The sequence below is a fragment of the Mustela nivalis genome (genome assembly GCF_964662115.1).
Source record: "Mustela nivalis genome assembly, chromosome: 17".
In the NCBI taxonomy this organism is placed as follows: domain Eukaryota; kingdom Metazoa; phylum Chordata; class Mammalia; order Carnivora; family Mustelidae; genus Mustela; species Mustela nivalis.
In genome coordinates this window covers 34,555,481-34,577,452 of record NC_139036.1, presented here as the reverse complement: position 1 = coordinate 34,577,452, position 21,972 = coordinate 34,555,481, and positions in this window count along the sequence as shown.

Here is a 21,972-nt window from a genome sequence, read left to right as displayed (position 1 = left end):
ACATCTAATTCTGTTTTTACAAAGTATCCAACATAAATTGTCTCTCTCAGCATTTTGGAGGGAGAAAACACATGCTAATACCAATAAATTGGATTTGTGTTTGGGAAATTTATGTGTGCATAAAAAAAAGTATTTGCATACAGCCCCAGATGGAGGAGCCAACAGAGCATGAACCTTAGTTGTGAGGATAACAATGTATACATTGCACTAGGAGATGCAATTTGCGTGTGAAACAATTCAGTGGCTGATTATGAGAGTGACACATTCTGGGATGATACGCCTTTAAATTCAGCAGTAAACCCGAATGTGGGACTCCTACTGTTTGCCCGCACACGGTTGCACATGTCTGCTTTATTCCCACACGCAGCTTCTTACAGCAGTCAAGGTATGTTTTATTTACTGATTATTCATCAACTTGAAAAGTTAAAAGTTTAAAAGTTACCCCACCAGATAGTTATAGAGTTTTAAGCACCCTGTGCTCTGTGTGGCAGGAAGGATAACCGCAGAAGCAAAATGCAAAAATTGTTAAGAACCAGCAGGCTAAGAAAAAGTTCTAGCTATGTATCCTTGGCAGTTGATTGATTGATTGATCGATTTCACAATAGTTATATCAGTTTTCAGACTGTACAGTGGACTTGATAATTCTATTTATTTCATAAATATCTGTGAGGACCTAGTCAGATATATACGCGGATTCGCTATAGCATCCAGCAAACAGCGAGCGTGCAAGAATCATGATTTTCGATCCCTTTCTAAGAACTGACATTTTTAAGATCTGAGATATCTGTCTGAAACTAGACCTGCATTTTCAAAATATGACATTAGGTATTCCCATGATAGTGAGTGCCACTAGCATTTCAGATGGAGAGATGGGGCAGATCGCCTGCGATGAAGCAGACTGTCCAGAAGGCTGAATGATATTCATGCCGTAAGTCGTGACCGTGCACTGTGTCTAGGAGCAGCATGGCCAGAGGTCCATTGGAAGAGAGTCTGGGACCTCTTCTTAAGAAAAGATCCTGGGGAGAGGATTTAGGACCAGTTTTAAAACCATAGGGTGAGAAAACACTTTTTTGTTGTTTGATCGTGTTCCCTGATTATAACTCAGGTCTTTTGGTTAATGTCCCACCTTCAGTAGGAGGAAGGCTAGAAGTCAAAAGGGAAGGAACCACGTTACATAAAACCCTGCAAGATTCTTAGGCACGAACAGCACTGGTTCTTCCCCTCCTTTATAGAGGAATCATTACCAATGGGAGAGAGACGTAGTCCTGTCCTTTTGCCATTGACACGTGCAGCCCTGGCATCTGAAAGGCATCCCTGTATCCATGGTCTGGCTGCTCCCCAAGGAAGTGATGGCCACGAAAGTCACATGTGGGCAGATGTAGATAAGAACAAGAGAGGCAGTGGTGATGCCAGACACGTAGCAAGCCCTCAATAAATATTTGTTTAATGACTTCACATTCCCTGTACTGGGCTGAATTGTGTCCTCCAAAAAGATATGTGTAAGTCCTAAGCCCTGGTAACAGTGAAAGTGATCTTACTTAGAAATAGGGGTTTTGCCAGTGTAATGAAGTGCAAGTGAAGTCATACTGGGGTTGGATGTACCATGATTCAATTCAATGCCTTTGTAAGAAGAAGGAGATCTGGATGCAAACCTACATAAAAGAAAAATGGCACATGCTGGCAGAGGCAGAGACTAGTGATGTTATCTAAAAGCCAGAGATGCCAGGGATTGACCGCAACCACCAAGAGCCGGACTGGAAGACCGGCAAGACACCTGGAAGGATTCTCTCTGGGGTCTTCAGAGAGAGCACGGGCATGCCTCCACCTTCATTTCAGACTTCAAGCCTATATCCTATAAGATAATAAATTTCTGTTTATTTTATTTATTTAAGGCATTCAGTTTGTGTTACTGTGTTTTAGCCACCCTAGGAAACTAACACAATCCCCAAAGAAAACAAAGTTTCCAAATACCTAGCAAGGTCTATGGGGCTTAGTGAGGAGTTAAAAGCCACCTAGCAGGTAGCTCCTTAGTGTCTGGTAAAATGGCAATAATATAGCAGAGCTTAGCAGAATCTACAAAGCCTCTTTCTTGCTGCCAGTGAGGGTTGGTCATACTTTTAAAAAATGCACTTGCAGAGATAATCTTCAAGGGGCTGCCAGCAGAACTTGAGTAAAGGGGGTAACAGGGGAGACACTGCAGGGAGCTGGTGTTTATGAGCAGATAAAGACAAAATTCTTCTCCCAGTGACCTCTGTTTCAGCTCCAAAATGGAGAGGCCTGGGGAAGTGTGGGCTACAATAATACAGAATCATTTCTACCTGATTATACGAAGAACTGCATTAGACTGTCTTCTCCTGCATTTGGATCTCTTCGAGTTGCAAATGTTTTAGGGTCACTTATTACCCAGAAATGTGCTTTTTTGCTAGAATGATTACACCAACTGTTCCACTTAAAAGGCTCTTGATCACTGAACACAGTGAAAAGTAATTCAGAAATGCTGACTCTAGAGAAACGTTTTGATAACAAAAGTTGCCGAGGCAAGCCAGAATGAAAGCATTTCTTAGCTTCAAATTGAAAATATTTAAAAGAACCATAGTGAAAAACAGTAATAACAAGCCTTCAAAAGCTGATGATAAACATCCATTCGAAGAAGTGATTAAATGAATTTTGACTAAACCAGATCGATGAAACACCTATTACAAGGCCTGGGTCCACTATAAGCCAAAAAAAAAAAAAAAAAGACTTATATCCATAGAAGTGTGATTAATAGTGATAATGAATTGTATATATATATAATTTTTTTTCTTAAAATTGTCTTTCTGTGACTTAGTGATTTGTAGTAAATACTTAGTCAACTAAGACCAGAAGTATTCAAAGAAGTGGGGTGCCTGTATGGTTCAGTCAGTTGGGTGTCCAACTTTTGATTTTGGCTCAGATCATGATCTCAGAGCTGTGGGATCGAGCCCTGCATTAGGCTCTTCTCTAGGCTGGGGTCATGATTTCAGGGTCCTGGGATCGAGCCCCGCATTGGGCTCTATGCTTGGCAAAGGATCTGCTTGAGATTCTGACTCTCTTCTTCTTCCTCTGCCCCTCACTCAGCTCATGCTTTCTCTCTCTAAATAAATAAATACAGTATTTTTTTTTTTCTTAAGGCACTACACATATATCAAGGCATTCTTGGTGAATGGTTACTTAAACACCTAAACAAACACTTGCATCCACTGCATTCCAGTAATTTCTAGGGATACCCAGGTATATTGGCAGGAAGAGAGCTGTCAAAAATAACAAGTTTTAGAGTATATTAAAACTCACATTATTATTTCAGTGTTTCCATGAACCAGAGCCAGATCTCTCTCTCTTTAACATATATTGATTTAACGAAATTTATGCCATGAGAAACCCACTGGCATACAGAGGTTAGGAACGTGGGGCTGTAAGTTAGAGCTGTGTACTGTAGTTCTAGAGATCTGCCTTTCACTAGTACACATCCTGTGTACTAGTTTCTCAGGATGAAAAACAGATCAGGGTTTAGAGCAAGCATTTAGTTGGTGACATGCTGTCCTTTGAAAGATGAACACCAGGATCCTCAGTGGTTTACAGACCATGTGGCCAGAAGAGTCGCTGAGTATGTAGTATGTAGAGAGACAGACATAGATTCGTTTTCCAAAAGATGTGGAAGAAGGTAGGATCTACTTACCTAAATGTCCAGAAAAATATTTCTGTCCCTAGAGAACATTGTGAGGGAGGAAGAATCCTGGCTCTGCTGGTATCCTACTCCGTTCAGGCTGCTGTAACAGAAGGCCATAGACTGAGGGCCCTCAACAACAGAAACTTAATTTCCTCCAGACCTGAAGGCTGGCTGTCTGAGATCAAAGAGCTAGCCAACTCGGATTCAGTTCCCAGTGAGAGCACCCTTCCTGGGCTCATGTCTAAATAAAAGAGGAGAGAGAAGAGAGAAACAGAGAAAGAGGAGGAGGAAGGGAGGGGAGGGAGAAAGAGAAAAGTTGATTTTAAGGAATCAGCTCATGCAATTGCAGAGGTTAGCAAGTCCAAAATCTGACCCACAGGCAAGCTGGAGATTGAGGGAAGCACTTCTGTTATAGCCGGGATCTTAAGGTAGTGTAGGGGCATTCCTTCCTTCCTTGGGGGAACTCAGTCCGTTTTCTCTTATGGCCTTTAACTGATTAGATGAGGCCCACCCACTTAATGGAGAGTAATTTGCTTTGCTCCGAATGGACCAATTTGTTAATTGGTTAAAATGTTAATCTCATCTAAAAATATCTTCACAGCAACATCCAGACTGGTGTTTGACCAAATATCTGGGTACCACGACTTCATCAAGTTGACACATAAAATAACCATCACATGCACTTATCCTTGAACTCTACGAGGATAGAGATTATGACTGCATTGCTCATTGGTCTATCTCTAGCCTCTAGACACTGTACCTAGTACAGGGATATAGTATCTAGTAAAAGCCCTAGTGTTTCTCGAAAGATTAGCTGCTTTTGAAGATTGAAGATACATTATTCACAAACTAAAATATTACATAATACAAATCAGCAGTCATGGTAGACAAAAACAAAGACAGGGCCCGGTCAAGGGCAAGGGCTATTTACAGCCTTTCTGTCCAATGTTATTTGGAGGTGATGCTGTGTCTACGAATGCGTCATCAGTGAGGAAAGACCGTCAGAAGCCTCAGGGTACCTTCTATTTTTGATTAGAGCAAGGGCCAAGTTGCAGGTACCCTTAGATATTCTCAGAATTATAGTAAATAAAACTAGGTTAGCAATTCACTTATGGTACATGAAAAAAAATCAGAGGCCTCATTCCCTATAGAGTTTTTACTTTATCTCAGTGATCTGATTCATACTATGCCTCATGCTGCTGGATATATGGGTGATCTGTAGACAGTGTGTGGCAAATTTTCAAGGTCATGGATACAGGTGGATATTTGAGCTGAGATTGAAACACGTCACATCTCTGCTTTCTCGTTGCTCTATCCAAAAACAAAAAATATTTTCGTGGAAAACAAGTTAGAAATTCATGACAGCCTTTATTTAGGTGTAATTCATATTAAGCTTTGCTAACACAGGTGCAATTTTCTCTATCTTAGACCTCATTTCTAACCTTATTTTGTCCTGGGTTCCATGACTTTTCTATAAGCCATGGTAGTGAATCATCTCTCTCTGTTTTGAGAAAATAGGGTTCTGGTGTACTCTGTATTTCGAATCATGATTTGAGGTTAAGTGGAAATAGCTTTTTTGTCTTTAATTCTCATTCCTTCTGCTTCTGCATCATTTGGGGAGGTTTTCCACAATGTACTTCTTAACACTAAGCTTTCCCTTTGTTTGGTTTCTTTTGCTACAAAGCACTAGAGACAGCATGAGCTCCTGCGCAGTTGGACAGGCTTAACGACGGCTAAGGAAAACCTGCTTCCAGCTTTGGATCATGTCTCCTCTCCTCTATCTTATTTCCACGAATCTTTTTTTTTTTATTTTATATAAAAATACCTGTATTGTTGTTTCGAAATGTGAAAACCATATCCATCAAATAAGAAAAAAAGACTCTGAAAAGTATAAAATTATATTCATTTCAAATCTTACTTCATTGCATAATACTTGGACATATATAACAATGACAGGCAGATCTCTCTCCTTCATATATGTAAATGTGTATGCACACGTGTGTGTACACATGCTGTGTTGCATACCCTCCTTGGGTCTCCCCACATCCCAGCCCTGTTCCAAAAGCCTGTTCTTAGTAGGCTCCCTTAGCCTCTGCTTCTAATTGCATTGAGCCAATCGGAAACTCCAAAAGGAAGACAGAAGGAGCAATGGGAGTGAAGACGGAGGATTTATTCCTTTAGTCTCCTCCCTGTTGTCTTGCTGGAGTAGGCTGTTTTCCTATATAGATCCTCTCTCAAGACAGACATTTCTGTGGGGGTCCTGGGTGGCTGGGGTGCCTGGGTGACTCAGTGGGTTAAAGCCTCTACCTTCAGCTCAGGTCATGATCCCAGGGTCCTGGGATTGAGCCCCGCATCGGGCTCTCTGCTCAGCAGGGAGCCTGCTTCCCCCTCTCTCTGCCTGCCTTTCTGCCTACTTGTGATCTCTGTCAAATAAATAAAAATCTTAAAAAAAAAAAAAAAAAAGACAGGCATTTCTACAAGTCTCTGAGCTTCTAGATTTTGGTAACTGCTGCCTGCTGCCCATCATCAGGCCTAGAGGTTGATAAGGTCTCCACTGAAACTCAGTTCCAGGGTGTGCACTCTTCCTTAGGTCCCTATACCACGCACATTCTTAAAAACATCTTTTTAGCAAACATTCCTCAAATTATACTTATTTGAATGCACCATCTGTTTCCTGTCCTTTTGTACAACTCCCCTGTACACAGAACACACCTCCACATATTCACACGTACACCTCACTTAACTAAAATGGGATGGTCCACGCCGCTCAGACATTTTATATTATGTACCGTATTTATTTTTCTAGTTCCATCTTAATGGATATTTGGGTTATTCCATTTCTTTACACTGGAAGTGAAAAGGCCACGGACATCCTCATGTATACGTTTGGCCAAAATTTTGCAAGATTATTCTATGGTAAATTCCCAACAATGGAATTTCCTTGTCAAAGGTTATTTGTTATTTTAAAATTTGACAGCTATTGTTATTTTTTTCTTCTTTTGAGTTTTTGTACCAATTTGGGTCCTACCAACAGAACGAACATGCTAATCAATACTGTATTTTATCCAATGTTTTCATCTTTGCCAGTCTGAAATATGAGACATATAAGAAATGTCATTACCATTTAAATGTTTATCTCCTTAATTATGAACATAGTCAACATCTTTCATATGTAAATTTGTCATTTGTATTTCTTTCTCTGGGAACTCCCTATTTACCCTCTTGGCCCAAATGATATTTGTTTTTAAGACCAAATAGTGTCTATAGTAGAAAAAATAAATAACCTTACAGCCTTCTTGATTTTTAAGAGATGTTTTAAAGTCATATTACCCATCCATTGTACTTTTCTTTTAGGTTTACTAACTTTTTGTTTGGTTGTTTGCTTTTTAACATAATTACAGTTCCAGGAGGGAGAGTCACAGTATATAGGGCTCTGATTGGTGAAGGCTGTCTAGTAGCTTCTCAGATTATATGATTATCCCATTTTTTAAATACTAGCCCAAACTTTGTGTTTTCTTTTTCATATCAGGTTTCAGGCATTTGTCTTTCATTTCTTGATCTATTCTTTTTTTTTTTTTCATTTAATTTTACTTTTTTAGTGTTCAAGATTCATTGCTTATGCACCACACCCAGTGCTCCTTGCAATACGTGTCCTCCTTAATACCCACCACCAGGCTCTCCCAACCACCCCCCCACCTCCCCTCCAAAACACTCAGTTTGTTTCACAGAGTCCACAGTCTCTCATGGTATTTCTAAAGCAAGCTTTAATGGGCATCACTGGTCACCTGTACCCAGGTTTTCATATGAAGTAAGTAATGGACTAGAGCAAAAGGAATCACATAATGCCTTTACCCATGTTTAGAACTTGGTTGGAAAGAAAACCTAGTTCATTGAAGAATGTGAGGGAGGGTTTCAGACCTGGTTGCAGTCAATTTGTTAGTCTCTGATTAAAAGATGATTTAAGGGGCGCCTGGGTGGCTCAGTGGTTGGGCTGCTGCCTTCGGCTCAGGTCATGATCTCAGGGTCCTGGGATCGAGTCCCGCATCGGGCTCTCTGCTCAGCAGGGAGCCTGCTTCCTCCTCTCTCTCTCTCTCTGCCTGCCTCTCTGCCTACTTGTGATTTCTCTCTGTCAAATAAATAAATAAAATCTTTAAAAAAAATAAAAGATGATTTAAATGTTAAATACACACATACACACACACACACACAGTATATTACAGTTTCTCCATTTTATGCAGAGAATTTCATCCTTGCTTTACTATCTTTACCTTTAAGAGCTTTACTAGCTCTTCTACTTTACTGGTTCCATTAGAAATTGTGCTGTTCCTCCTAGAGGACTAGATCTGGTCATCCTGGGCATGGGGGTGATACCTTCCTCAATGTTGGACAGAATTATGGAGCAGAAGTTAGTGGGGTGCCTGTGAAACACTGGTGAGTCACTGTTATTCACAGGCAAGTTTTCCATTTAATGTCCTCCGTGACCTCTAGGAAAAGAATTCCCATCTCCACTTTTTGAAGTTAAGTAGTGTCCTCAGGGTCACATGGAGTAAGGAATTTGGTTTTGGATTTGAACCTAGACCTTTCTGATTCCAAACTCCACGCCATTCTCACTATCCCAGTGCTTCTCAAGCTGTCTGTGTCACAGGACATTTGGTTTTTGGTTTCGTTTTTCTGTCACAGACCAACTCACGGTCCATCTATGCATCATTGGTAGGAAACTCCTACTGTATGCAACTCATGGAAGTTCAAGGACATACAAACTACTCTAGACCCTGTTCAATGAGAGGAGTCCACTGACCACAGGCTTAGATGTTGGGATGATGTTAAAATGCTAGAAAGGTTTTTAAAACTTAGAATCTTTGTACTTACTACATTCTGGGAATGAGTAACTGGAGGAGCAGCCCGGTCTGCAGACCACACATGATGGCACGCTACACTGGCAAATATTGCTAAAGCCTAATTTATCCTCTCCTTTATAACAGACCACACATTATAATTGAATTAAAAGCATGGAAGTTAGCACTCTGCCTTTATGTGAAGGAAACCTAATACAAACGGTCATTTAAAGCTTTTGTAGGAATAAATTATTCCCTGAGGAATGCACTTGATAAGTAATAAACATGGAAGACCGTTGTTTGTTCTCTGTTAGGCGGAGGAAAACTAATTTCACAGTTTGTTCTAGCTGAATGTTTGGTATTTGTTATGTTTATTCTTATCGTGTGTTGTGGGTATTTAATCTTCCCCTTGGAAAATTACTCTTTATTTAATGAGATATTTTACCCAGTCCATTTGTAAATAAAGCAGCCATACTGAAATAATTCAGATTCCTGTGGTTCTCATTTTACATCTGATTTCCTTCTTGGATGATCTACCAGTTTACATGGCTTGATTATCTTCCCAAATTACCTTGCTAGGAATGCTTTACAAGGTCTCCTGTATGGAAGCTATACTTAGGCTTTAATAATTCATCAATTTTGGCACTATCTCACCTTTCTCCAAGTGCACTTATCTAGAAGACATTGTCCCATGAAGAACATAAGAAATACCCCTCTAATACCAGCATCAGCAGTATAAGAATGATCCCTGGGGATTTAAAGAAATGCCTTTCACTAATTGAAAGACAGTTAATATTCATCTCCAGATTGATTCTGTTCACTGTGTTCTGACCTAAACAACATGCGTGTATAGCAATGTGTTCCCATTTAAAAAGTTAATTGATTCTGTAGCAAAAGCCACGTACCTGCCCCTTCTTTTCTGGGTTTTTCTGTTGGTCGTGAAGAACAATAGAGGAAGGGGCTTTGTATAACAGCATATCTTTATTAAAATAATATCTAACTTCCCATAAATAGTGTGATCATTGCTTTTTTTTTTTTTGGTAATTACCAGATCACCACTATTTTTAATCTGTTGTGAAAGCCCTGAATTTGGAGGGTAAGGATGCAATCAGCCATTGTTTTTCGGGAGATAGTAATAAAATATTTTGGACTTGCCTCAGTCATCATTTGGACCGATGAGAGTCTTTAAAAGTAACAAAGACAAATGTCTGAAAGCATCATCTGCTTGGTTAAATACTAGGGGGGAAAGGGTAATAAGTAGATCAATAAGCGGAAAATAAGCAAAACTAACCCAATACCAACATGCTCTGACCTATGCAGGATGTAGTTCGTGTCTGTGGCTGTCATCTTACAGGAGTGGCCTTCGATGGTTCAGAATCACGTCTCTCTGAGGGATCCAGCACAGCAAAGCACAGTTCCAAAAGCGATTTTCTACCGATTCCTACTATTTGTAGAAACCGTTTGTGTCTAACATTTAGCTCTGTGTATGTTTCATCATGCTGCCGTGACCAAGTACCGTGAACTGGGTAATTTAAAATAATAGATGTTTATTTTTTCACAGTTCCAGAGGCTAGAAGTCTGAAATCAGGGTGTTAGCCAGGCCATGCTCTCTATGAAACCTGTAGGAACGATCCCTCCGGGCTCCTTTCTCACTTCGAGTGCATTGCCAGAAATCTTTGAGGTTCTTGGGCTTGCAACTGCCTCACTGTAATCTCTCCCTTCACTGGCACATGGTATCCTGTGACCACCTTCTCCTAAGGTTGTCATCCACATAGGATGAGGGCCCAGTCTGCTCCGTGACGGTCTCAGCTTAACTACTTACAACCACAACAATCCTTTTTTTTTTTTTTTTTAAGATTTTATTTATTTATTTATTTGACAGACAGAGATCACAAGTAGGCAGAGAGGCAGGCAGAAAGAGGGTTGGGGTGGGGGTAAGCAGGTTCCCCGCTGAGCAGAGAGCCCAATGTGGGACTCGATCCCAGGACCCTGAGATCATGACCTGAGCCAAAGGCAGAGGCTTTAACCCCCTGAGCCACCCAGGAGCCCCTCAATCCTATTTTCAAATAAAGTAAAATTCTCAAGTAATGAGAGTTAAAACATCAATATATCTTTTGGAGGAGACAGTTCTATTCCTAACAAGGCCTGAATTGCACTTTTGTAATTTCAGATGAATATTCTGTCTAAAGAAGTATTTTCTACTGTTAAGTAAATATTTGTTAAAGCCTGTAGAACATCCTGAGTGCACGTACACACACACACAGACACACACACACACACTCACTCACTACCGCTTTAGCCATCTATGCTTTCTGATGTATTCTCTTCATAAATCATAAAGAACCTTCATAAAGCTTGGGTGATTTTTCCCAAGGTGAAATTTGGAGCTGAGGATTGAGGATTTGGAGCTGAGAATTGCCCATTGTCTATGTTCTGAGCATTACTCTAGTCACATTCCTTATCCTATCTCATTCTTACAAAAATACAAGAAAATAGTACAATCAAATTCTATAGTTGAAGAAAACATGACCTAAAGATAATAAATCAACTTGTCTCAGGGAGTTACACGGATGCCCCAGCACTCAGACTCTAGCATACAACATTCTAATTCTCTGGGACCAGAGAGAAAAGGGAAGAGAGGGTGAAGAAATTGTACCTGACATGAAAGATAAGTTTTGGGTTTTGTTGTTTGTTTGTTTGTTTGTTTTCTTTTCTTTTTTCGCCCAACAAAGTTTGAAGTGCTGTAAGCTACCAAAGCCAGAGACTTCATAGGTCGCTCAGTATTGCCCATAGCACAGTAACTGCCCCTTTTTCTTAATTTATCATTGAAACATGTTGGTAACCTTTATTTACATGGTAATAAATTGCCTTAATTTAACTTCTAATATCAGAATTGAATAAGGTTAATTGAGGTCCCAGAGCATGTATGAAGAGTTAGAGAGACTTAAACACCAAAACCTTTAGTGCACCCAAAGCAGTGAACATACAGCAGAACCAGGGATAGGATCATGATTGCTATATAATTACAACTGTGTACCAGTAATTATTTCAACAAGCCTTTTGACAGTCTAATCAGAAACCGTCAGTGTGTCAGAAATTGGTTGTACTGTATGGCCTTCATCGTAAGCTAGCCGATGGCATAATCTTTATAATTACCATTGTGGCTATCGTAACAGACCATCAAGACCCTTGATCTCCAAGCACGTGTCTTGCACCTAGCCTCACTACCTGCTACCACGCACCCTGGATGAGTCCCTCCCGTTTCTCAGCAGCAAAAGAGGTAATCGTAAATCTATGAGCAACCTAATTTCAGAATGCCTTTTAAAGGCCCCCTCGCTGGGGCCACCTCTAGTACCAGGCACTGTATGTTGTCCTTATTACAGTAGGTAACAAGTCGGTAATTTGAGAATGCTATTTGCAAAGGTGGGGCCAGACCACCAAAACACAAGGTATGGTGCAGCACACCAGGACTAGAAATAATGTTAGAGCATCGCCACCCTTAGACTTGAAAGAGCGAGGGCAAAGGCCAAGTAACATAACATGGAAAATAAGAGAGCTGTGTGTAGAAGATCACATAACAGATTCTGGGATCTTTAGGTAAGGAACACAATAGCTCACACAGAACCCAACAGAAGTGTAACCGAGGATGCAAAACAAAAACAAAAACAAAAATAAAACAAAAAAACCATGACCCCTCTCTCCTTTTCCCCTCCAATCGCCTGTTGGTCAAATCCAACCAGAAGCTGGAGGATAAGGAATGCAGTCCATACAAGTCAGCCACCCAACACACACAACAGGGTAAGGAAAAGATGGAAAATATACCTGCAGGCCACAGAGAAGATACACAGTACACATTTGCCAACAAAGTCTAAGTCCTTGTGTCTTTCCCTTCTACTCAAAAGCTTTTCAAGAGATGACCCGATTTTCTCCCATTTTTAATTTCTCAGCATCTCAGAGGATCTCAGCGCTCACAGGGAAGAGTAGATACATTTCTTCATCTTAGCTTATGCCTCCAGACCCGTCTTTACTCTTTTTCCCGCCTCCCCTTAAAAGCTCATTAGAAGCACCTGTTGTCAGGGGTCTTTCATGGACACTCTCAGCCTTCCCTCACTAATGCAGAGAAGTATTAACCTCTGGGTCACTGAAGATTTTAGCACATGCCGCCTTGCTGTCCTTGTGTCTTATACTGCTGCTGTTAGGATTTCTGAAGTCAGTATTTAACACTGGCCTTCAATTCCTTAAACTTCTGACTCCCAGCCACCTTTTTCCCATGGTCTTAACTAGACTTTTCTTCAGCTGTCCCTATCCCCTAAATTGCTTCCCACCAGTCTAGCCCTAGGTACTGGGGGGAAATAGTGCCCCCACCCATCCAATTGTTCAGCCAAATTCTTCTCTTCTCCCAGAGCCCACATTTTAACCTTTAGCATTTTCTTTTCAGCCTTAGCTTAAAAATTTCCCAGAGGTGACCCTTTATTTTTTTTTAATATTTTGATTTTTTATTTTTTATAAACATATATTTTTATCCCCAGGGGTACAGGTCTGTGAATCACCAGGTTTACACACTTCACAGCACTCACCAAAGCACATACCCTCCCCAATGTCCATAATCCCACCCCCTTCTCCCAAACCCCCTCCCCCAGCAACCCTCAGTTTGTTTTGTGAGATTAAGAGTCACTTATGGTTTGTCTCCCTCCCAATCCCATCTTGTTTCATTTATTCTTCTCCTACCCACTTAAGCCCCCATGTTGCAGAGGTGACCCTTTATTAACCGCTACATGGCCCTCAGTTCTTAAAATTTACCTAGTCCTCACCTGGACTATTGAAACAAATCGTTTACTCATATCCTTGCTTTATCCCTTGTTCTCTATTCTCTGATCTCCACCCAGCAGTCAGAAAAATCTTAGAATGCCCATCAGATCTTGTCACTTTCTTAAGAACTCCAAGTATTTCCCATCCTGTTAGGGCAAAATGTAAATACATCACCATAACCACCACTCTTAACCTTCAGCCACTCTCCCTAAGCTCACTGTGTTCTTTGGAGTTTCTGCTGGTTGTGCGCATACCAGATTCTAACCTGACTCACAACCATTGACTTGTCATTTCCTTTTCTTGAGGATAGTCTTTCTTAGTAACTTATCTCCTCCCTTTATTCACAACACTACTCGAATATTAGTCTCCAAAGAGACCTTCCTAAACCACCCCCTCAAAAATAGAGCCGATTTCTCAATTTACGAAAATTCAAATCAGGGATTTTATTTGGTTACGTTTTTGACCTAAAGGATTAATTATGCTTATTTGCACCTATCCAAGAAGGGTAAGGCAGTAAGCATCATGACAGTGAAGTAGAATGATGATTTTTATTCTGAAGAGTTGGAATCGATTTTACATCTAATTTGTCATACTTCACAACACCGCACGAAGAACCAAAGGACGTGTATTTCAATGATCTACATAATCATTAATGCATGGTAATTATAAAAATTAAGATTGTGCCGCACAGTTTATGAAATCAGAGTTTCGTATTGGAGGTGAAATACAAAAACCACAGCTTCAGTTGTTGTGACATCGGAACTACATTGCCGCTGACTTAAATTTTGCTATTACAGGCCCAAGCCATGCTTCGAAGGAATAGAGTATTTCTCCTTGGGTCTTAGTTTTACTTCCAAAGGCAATCAAAGTACTGAAGCATTTATGAATGGATTAGAAGTATCAAGCATCAATCATTGTCAGGATCTTATCAACGAGGAAACTAATTCCCCCAAAACATATTTTTGTTGAAATACTATTAGAATTGAGTCTTACATCAAAATAGCAGACATGAAAAATATGTCCACTTTTGAAACTTCAGGAACACAAGCAATGTGTCTTACTCTGCAGTTGCACTAAACATTGATTCAGCTGCTGGATGCAAGGTTCACTTAATCTGGGGATGCTTAGTGCAAAAATAATGAGGCTATTACTTTTTTAGCCTTGCCTCCAATCCAATAAAGAGAGTCTTATTTTCCACTGTCAGGTGTCTCGTTACTAGATCACTAACATTTTCAAAATCATTCTGCATAAAGATGAGGGTAAAGCAATTCATACATAGCCACAAACTTTGTCTTTTTAATATATGAGGGACAATAATGAAAGTTTATCAGAAGCATTTTCTTCCCCCATTTTGATGCCAGTTTTCTCATTTTATGACTCTATTTAGTCACACTTATTATAAAAAAAATAAACCTGTACTTTAAAAAGAAGAAATAAAAACATGCACAACCTATATCAGATGTCCATGAGTATAAAACAAGGAAAGTAGATTTTGAAAAGATAGTGCCCATGAAGCTCCAAACTAGGGAGACAGAGGATGGTCTAGCCAGGAAGAATGCATATTTGAATCATCTTACATTTCAGAAAATATTACCCAGCACAAATCCATGAGACAAAATGTTGTTAAATCTATTTTTTTATCTTTGGGATGAGGGAACTTTCTTAGCGATCTGAGTCTGTAAATCATCACTGAAACCATGACTCTCTGTACTTTGTGCTCCTTTTCTGTCCTTGACCTGAGTCAGAACACGCTGGGCATATGATGGGTACTTAAGGACAACTTGCTGGTCACCTAATACTTTGTCACCCAAAATAAATCAACAACAGAAGGTGACCTAGTAGATTGTTCTTTCTATAAGTGCAGTTCATAAAACTTTAGTGGCATATTAAGAAACTTTATGTGGTATGCCAACCAACTATTTTTTTTTAATTTTTTATTTTTTATAAACATATATTTTTATCCCCAGGGGTACAGGTCTGTGAATCACCAGGTTTATACACTTCACAGCACTCATCAAAGCACACAGCCTCCCCAATGTCCATAATCCCACCCCCCTTCTCCCAACCCCCCTCCCCCCAGCAACCCTCAGTTTGTTTTGTGAGATTAAGAGTCACTTATGGTTTGTCTCCCTCCCAATTCCATCTTTTTTTTTTTTTAAAGATTTTATTTATTTATTTGAAAGACGGAGATCACAAGTAGGCAGAGAGGCAGGCAGAGAGAGAGAGAGAGAGGGAAGCAGGCTTCCTGCGGAGCAGGGAGCCCGATGCAGGGCTCGATCCCAGGACCCTGAGATCATGACCCGAGCCAAAGGCAGCAGCCCAAACCACTGAGCCACCCAGGCGCCCCTCCCAATTCCATCTTGTTCCATTGATTCTTCTTCTACCCACTTAAGCCCCCATGTTGCATCACCACTTCCTCATATCAGGGAGATCATATGATAGTTGTCTTTCTCTGCTTGACTTATTTTGGTTTCATTGTAAATTTTTTTTTGTATATTTTTAAATGAACTGGAATACTCTGTGATCTTGTTATTTCATAGATATGAAACTTGTGTTTACTTACTAAATATCAAAAGTGAGTTGTTTGAGAAAATTAAAGTTCATTAAATGTTAAACTAATGTGCATAAATGCACACACATAAGGCCCTCTCCCTCTCTTTACCAGACCAGGGTTGGCTAGTGTTGGGTTATATTCAAGCCAACTCATTCACTAGCATTTCATGAGCTCCTGATCATTGTAAATTGTTGTTCTAAATGCAGAGCTGTGCTTGTCCTTAAGGAGTTTAGAGTCTAAGATACAGAAGTAAGTATATACTTGAGTGTATCAAGAATTCTAAAAGACCATCAAACAATTCTCTGCTAAGTTGGAAAGAACTAGAAATATCCCATTGGAAGACTTTAAGAAAGGCTTTATGAGAGAGGCAGTAATGAAGGGAAACTTGAAACATAGATTCTCACCATTTGGGATAAGACAAGAAAGTTGTATTCCAGGCAGTAAATGGCACCAATAATGCACTTGCATTCATTCTCAAAGAGGAAAAAGTCTTCTTTAAATACTACACTGGGGCCAAGGGCGATTAAATGTAATATATTTCTAGAGGGGGCCAAAGAAATGACACTTCACTTATTAGAATGAATTTTTTTCTTCACCAAGATTTTGCACTGACCTTATTTTACTTATTTGGGATCTATCTCATCTTTGACTACAGAGGCATTTTTAAACATGAATGACTCATTTGAAATCTATACTTGGAAATGTCATATTTTCTAAGACTCAACAGGGATTTACTATATTTTTAAAGATCAATTTGTAGGGGAAAGGGTTTTATATATAAAACTTAATCCCTTGACATACTATACAAAGACAAAAATCCTTTGGTATTCATGATGCTTATTTCTAGTTCTGACATTTCTGTCTTCCAAAGTGGCTTCCTTAATCATGGTATAGTAAACGAACTCAATTCATCACCAGGTAATTCTTAATTACAGGCATGTTAAGAAGATTCCTCTTAGTGTTTAGCTGCAGAGTTTATACCAAAAATACTTGAAAATAAACTGCTAATCGATAGATTTACTTTTTACCTTAGTGTCATTTTTCTATGGCAGTATCCTGGGTAGGCAGGGAGATTATAAAGATTCTAAACTAAACTGCAATCTGTTAATAATAGATTTAATCTGCTTGTAATTATATCTTATTCATATAACACTTTGGATATACTGAAAATGTAGATTTTCCAGGAAAATGTATTGAATTGGAATTGTCCTGGGATCGTTCCTACCCAGATACCTCACCAACAGCCCAAGCCCAACAAGGCAATGATGCTAGAACTTGTTCTACAGAGTTTGAAATTTGATGGACTCAGAATAATCCCTGTTGCTACTAGTCTTCCTGAGACACTCTCACCCAAACTGCATTTCGAGGGGCAGTGGTTCTTGGCAACATTAATCAGAATTTCAAATAATGTGTTAGATATTGTGCACAGTATTTTTCTTTTACAGGTTCTGAATATAAATTAACTTATTTAAGGATCTGAGGATTTCTAAAGTTTATTATATCATTATTTTACGTACACAGAGAAAAGTATGTATTAACATTCTCATTCTGTCTTCCCCGGTGAAGATTTGCAGACATATAAATATTTTTTAATTTGTGTCTCTCATCCTTTGAAACAGTTTGTGAGAGACACTACTAACATATTTAATTGACCACAGATTTTATTCATCCTAAGATTTAGAAATCAATCAATGGGCAAAAGAGCCAGCCAAACAAAATTTAAGTATAAAAGTAGGTGTTTATTTGTTTTGAGAATTCATATCTCCTAAGTAATCTTTAAACTCTATCAAAGACAGTACAAGTTTAAGATAAAATAAGGTTAGAAATTCAGGAAGGATACTGGGCAATAGAAATGCAAATAAAACGAACATAGCAATAACACTAGTGAGAGTAGTTTAAAATGGCAATGCATAATTTTCTACTTTTGTGTAAGGAAGGGAAGGATATAAGTACACATTTGACTTCTCTTTATTTGTACAAAGAAAAACTGAATATCTACACATATAACTAATAAAATTGTTATCTCTAGGGAACCAAGGGCAGGATGGTAGAAAGGGACAAGGGTTGGAACAACACTTGACGTATAGATTTTATAGTAATTTGATATTTGAATCACATCTATGTTTCAAATTAAATGTAATAATAAAAAAACTTGCATTTTTATTATTTTTTTAAAGATTTTATTTATTTATTTGACAGAGAGAAATCACAAGTAGGCAGGCAGAGAGAGAGAGAGGAGAAAGCAAACCCCCCGCTGAGCAGAGAGCCTGATGTGGGGCTTGATCCCAGGATCCTGGGATAGTGACCCAAACCAAAGGCAGAGGCTTTAACCCACTGAGACACCCAGGTGCCCAAGGCTCCACATTTTAATAGATAAAAGTAGACATTAAGCCAAGCAAACTTGGATTAATTCTCAGCTCTGCCATTGTGTCTAAGTGACCTTGAAAATATGACTTCGTCTCTCTAAGCCTCAATCTCCTTACCTTGAAAATGGACTTGCTGACCCCTCTGTTAACAGCATAAAGGAAAAATTCAACAAATATTAGAAATCAATTATAATTGTTATTACTATAACATGATGACTGTCAAAATAGAATTTGAAATTCCACAGCTGAATGAAAAGACAGTTCGCCAGATCATAGCTTAGCAAAGCAGCTGATACATCCTACTTCAACAGTCTGGGGACAAACTGGGATTCCTTCTGATATTCATGTGTAAGGGCTGTCGTAGAATGGAATGTCTTTTCATTTCCCTGCACAGGTATCTTTCCTCTCATTATAATTTCAGGGAAACTAGACAGCATCCTCAATGCACTGCTGTTAAGCATTGGTGTTAGCCCAGGCTTCACTTGTTGCAATGAGTGGGAAAATGTTGAGTTCCCTCAGTCAGGGAAGGAACACCATTTTCTGGGACTTTGTTTCCATTGCAGTCATATGGAGAGGCCAGTGGTCTGATTATCTAATGGGGTTCTTGAGGTACATGCCAGCTTTGAGAGTCTGGATATCGTTTCTAAGGGTGCAAAGAACAAGATAGGTTGAAAACTTTTGTTGAGTTAGTGCTATTTTGAATGTTATAAAAATATGTACTCAAATGGAATCACAATTTTTGTGTCACAGGTAGCTTCAAGATAGGACGTGTACTAGCAAAGAACAGTATGCTAAGCTGTCCTTTCTTTGAGGGGGAGATGAAAATCATATCCCTTTGGAATAATGCAGAGATGAATCAGAAAGCCCTCAACTTTGCATGAGATCTTAAACCGTCGGGATTTTTTTTTCCCTATTAGATAGTATCAGTTTCTAACAAGGCAAAGACTTAGAAAAGCCCACCCACCAATTGCAGTCTTTGGCTCACTTTGTATAATTATATAAGGAGAAAATGAAGAGCATTTGGTAAATCAAGTTCAGCGTAAACCAGAACATTGGCTTCATGCTTGTCATCCTATCAAGGATTTTGCTCTACTTGCTGCTCCAACCTCCTCCTACCTCCTTGACGGTTTTCAGACATAAGCCAACAAAGATCGAACTTCATATTCAGTGGCTTCAGTCGTGTGGGTCATTGGATGGCTATGTATTTGGCATAAAAAATGAATAATAATCACATTTCATTCCTTTTTCTGTTCCACCATACTATTAGTCTTCAAAAAAAAAAGCATGTTTGAGATTTAAACAAGGAACAAATTGATGACATGCACGCCTGACTAATTAGATGAAGCCCTCCCTCTGTATAGCTCTTGACCTTTAATAGCCATAATAATCTGAGCATTAGATCACTAGTCTGCTATTATGCATTTAAAGTGTCCCTTTCACTGTCACTGAATGTGGCAATTAGGAAGACAGGACTTAAGAACAAGAATGTTTAGCTAGTGCTGTTACATGGACATAAACCTTTCAAATCTATTCATCATCACTCTTTTTTGAAGAGTACACGCTTTTCAAAACTGAGTGACCTTCTAGTTCACTTTATTCAGTTCGTCTTGTATGGAGATAATCACATCCCATGCTTCTTTCAGGATATAGTTCAAAGATTTGCTATGTAGATTTGCTTTCCCACCCTCAATGCACTGGTAGTCACTTTGAGGTTCTTAGATGGGAAAGCTGTACTTTGAATCTGATTTTGTCCCTAAATCAAAGCTAAATCTAGTCCAATTTTTAAAAAATAATTTGAAGTCTCAAAACATTTGGTTTCTATATTATTTCAGTCCTCTGAATTTACAGAATGTCTATGACCTTTCACTTCTGCATGATCCTTGCCTGTCTTCCCCTAGTTTATCTCTCCTTTTTTAAAAAAAAAAAAAAGATTTTATTTATTCATTGAGAGAGTAAGAGAGCACAGCAGGGGAAGAAGCAGAGGGAGAGGGAGAAGCAGACTCCCCACTGAGCTGGGAGCCGGATATGGGGCTTGATCTTAGGACCTGGAGATCATGACCTGAACCAAAGGTCATGATACATGTCACTTCTGCTCACAATCCATTGGTCATTGTCCATTCTGCTCATGGTCCATTGGACTAGCCATTTGGCTCGTATAACTGAAGGAGGCGGGGCTATATAGGACTATTCACTGAGTAGTAAAGACCTGCCATATTACAAGTAAACCATATTGACTAATGACTTCCCAATTTTTTCATATAAGTTTCCTTTGACCTCCGTTGTTTTCATCAGGTGGTTATAGCTTCTTTGATGTTTCATTGCAATTCTATCTGAGTTTTCAAACTTCCTTATAAGCCTGTTAAATCTAATAGAGATGAACTTTCTCTTATTGATTAAGTCAAACATCATCACTCTGACCATTTTTAAAATGTTTTGATAACTATAGTTAAATGACAATAATTGACAAAAGACCAAATGTGAGAAATATGGAGATAAAAAAATATGGAACAATAGTTTCTCAGCCCTTGAAGCTCTGAAATGACAACAGCTGGCATCTAGCATACTCTTTGAAATATGAACAAAAGGAGATGCGTATTGAGAGTTGTCGGTGATGCTCATGTTAATAATAGATGACAATGTCTTTTTTAAAAGTTTTAAACTTTTTGCCTGTCAACTAAAAACACTAACGTAAAATATTAAAGATATAGCCACCTCTACAATCCATGCATAATTAATAGTTATGATATATATTATGGTCATGAAGATGCTGTAGATGAATACAGATGGGGTTGACATACCAGCCTGAATCTGGGAAACAAATCTTACCAGAAAGAAAAAGATCATCACGATAATATTGCCCAGAGCTGAAAGACGACTAAATTTGCTGCCCAAGTTCAGTATCTCAGAGATTGGCATAGAAGGAGGACAATAACAGTTTTAATATTCAGCAGCTTTGAAGAATAAAATGCTCTGACTGATCAAGTATCTGATTAACAAGTCTATCATCGGCATTATGTGTGGAATACCATTTTTTAAAGAAATAGGCTATGGTAGAATATAATTTTTGTCTAGGTAATAACAATAATTTAATGGTTCTCTGATTGCGTGGAAGACACTTAAGGATCTCACAGAATCCACACAATAAACTTTAGTCATCATCGTGGTGAAGATTTAGATACATGCTGAGTAACAGATGACTCTAGTTAATTGAAAGGTATTGTTTTTGGAATAATTCAGGTCCTAATGCTCATTCTAATACTGTCTTCTACTCAGGACATATACTTAAGCAGTGTATTCTCTCCAAGGAACTTTCCTTGTCATTGCCATTGATTATTATTTCGTAAGTTTATCTAGAATATTTTTTGATTGAGAGAATTCCAAGCTTACATTAGATTATTGCTTAGGTTGTTCATCATTTAATATTAATTTATTTTGTGTTGTTCTACCTAAATAACCCTGGGTATTTTCTCAGACCAGGAAGTGAGTAGCCAGATTTATGAGATTTGGGTCATTGGATCTGAGCCTGTTGAAACTCATCATATTTAAGATCAATTGTGTTCCATCTTACATCCATGTCCCCCAGGGCTCATCTAAATATACTCTCCGCGTAAAGAAATGAAATAGATTTTTACTCTCAATGTCCATGCTTCCCCTTTTTCACAGCTTTGTTTCTCAAGTACTTCCCTTCCATTGGATTTCTCCCTTTCCCTCCTGGCCTCA